General features: G+C 41.8%; 1 pseudogene; it reads left to right on the top strand.

Moving 5' to 3' along the window:
* The first annotated feature begins 886 nt into the window (after positions 1-886).
* LOC102482561 (mitochondrial import receptor subunit TOM20 homolog) lies at positions 887-1,604 on the top strand (annotated as a pseudogene).
* Positions 1,605-1,809: the final 205 nt, after the last annotated feature.

Raw genomic sequence — 1,809 nt, 5'->3', positions numbered from 1 at the left:
CATGCCACAATCCCTTCTCCTCCATTCTCCTCTTGGGATCTTGGGCACACACGCACACGTGCCCAGCATGAATTTTAAGCCACCGGGTCTGGGACACGAACCACGGTCGACTACGTGGGAGTCCAGTGACATAGCCATTACTCTAACTGCTGGTTCCCATCCCGGATATGGTTTTCTACATGGCTAGTAGAAGCTATTTTCTCATGGTAAGAGCAAGCAAGTTTACAGAAGCAGACAGCCATGTTAGGGTAAGGGAACAAAATGGAGAAACAGTTGTTCATGTGCAAGATCTAATACGCAGCCTTCCACACCAGCAGCTTGTAAATCACACTGGGTGCCTGTGCATGCATGCCCAAAATCCTGAGGAGAATGGGGATTGCTATCTTCTCTGGGGAGTGATTTCTCATTTTCCCTCACTGTGTCTCTAAAGTAAACATACATGCCCTATATCAAAAACTTTTAAAAAATTAAATATCTTAATTAATAGTAAAAACAAAATCATTTGTGAGATGTTTAGAAATATCACAATTGGGGCACAGATGTGCACAATAGTAAAACAATGCTCCATGAGGTGACTTACCTGGAAACATTTCTAAAGTTTATGACTAGAGACCTACTCGGGTATGCTGAGCATATGTGGGCTGTGGTTCAAGGCTGGCTGAGTGTGAGAATTAATCATGGTACCAAGTCTCTCTTGAGGGTGGAATCTGTCTCTCTCATGGAAGAATAAAACCTTTTGTAATAAAAATTGAATCCTCTAGAAAAATAGATATATTTATATAATAAAATAAAATATTTATATAATTAAATAGTTAAGGCCTTATACCTCCATGACCAGCTGGCAATGGTTGTGAGTGGCACCACCTTTGCAGTCAGTATGGCAAAGATGGTGGGCCAGAACAGCACCACAGCCACCCCTGGGGTGTGCCAGACCCTGTTTTTCTGGTACTGCATTTACTTTGATCAAAAGCAATGGAGTGACCTCAACTTCTAGAACAGGTTGCAACAATGAAGAGAGAAACAGAAGTTTTCCAAGGAGAGAGCAGGGCTTTCCAAGTTACCTGACTTAAAGATGCTGAAGCAGTTCAGAGTCTTTCCTGAAGAAATTCAGCTTGCTGAAGCATTGCTAACCCAAGGTGAGTAAGAAAAGGGCGTGGACTGTGTGACCAATGCCATCACCGTGCGTGGACACCCACAACAGGTTCCTCAGGAGCTGTAGCAGATGCTGCCACCTCTCATGTTCCAGATGCTGCTGCCCAAGCTCCCAACAATCAATTGAAGAATTTTTTAAAAAGATTTTTTTCCATAGGGTGCCTGCACTCACTGGAGACAGAGACACAGAGATGGAGACAGTGAGAGAAAAAGTGAGAAATCACCTCCCAGAATGAATGCCCATGCATGCCACAATCCTTCCCCACCATTCTACACCTGGGATCTTGGACATGAATGTATTTGCACCTTGCATGAGTTTCAAGCCACCAGGTCTGGGACTCATACCATAGTTGGCCATGTGGAAGTCCAGCCAGGTAATAGCTTTGCTGTCTGCTGACTACCATCAGAATATTTTAAGTGTTCAGAGCTTGACTAAAAATGATGTGGAGTGAGACATTAATGTCAACATAATAAAATCACAATTAAGTATATTTTTAAAATTCTGAACTTGGAAGTTGAGCAGCTCTAGGGAATAAGGGGAATATGCTTGTTATAGGACTGTCCTGTGCTGAAATCTACCAAAAATGTTGTTTATTTTGTGTAGATCTATTTGTCTGTTTTATTCATTTTCTCAGTAAAAATATATTTTTATAGAAA

The sequence above is a fragment of the Tupaia chinensis genome, unplaced genomic scaffold, assembly GCF_000334495.1.
Source record: "Tupaia chinensis unplaced genomic scaffold, TupChi_1.0 Scaffold149973_1, whole genome shotgun sequence".
In the NCBI taxonomy this organism is placed as follows: Eukaryota; Metazoa; Chordata; class Mammalia; order Scandentia; family Tupaiidae; genus Tupaia; species Tupaia belangeri.
The sequence above is the reverse complement of the archived record's forward strand: the minus strand, read 5'-3'. Positions and strand labels throughout refer to the sequence as shown.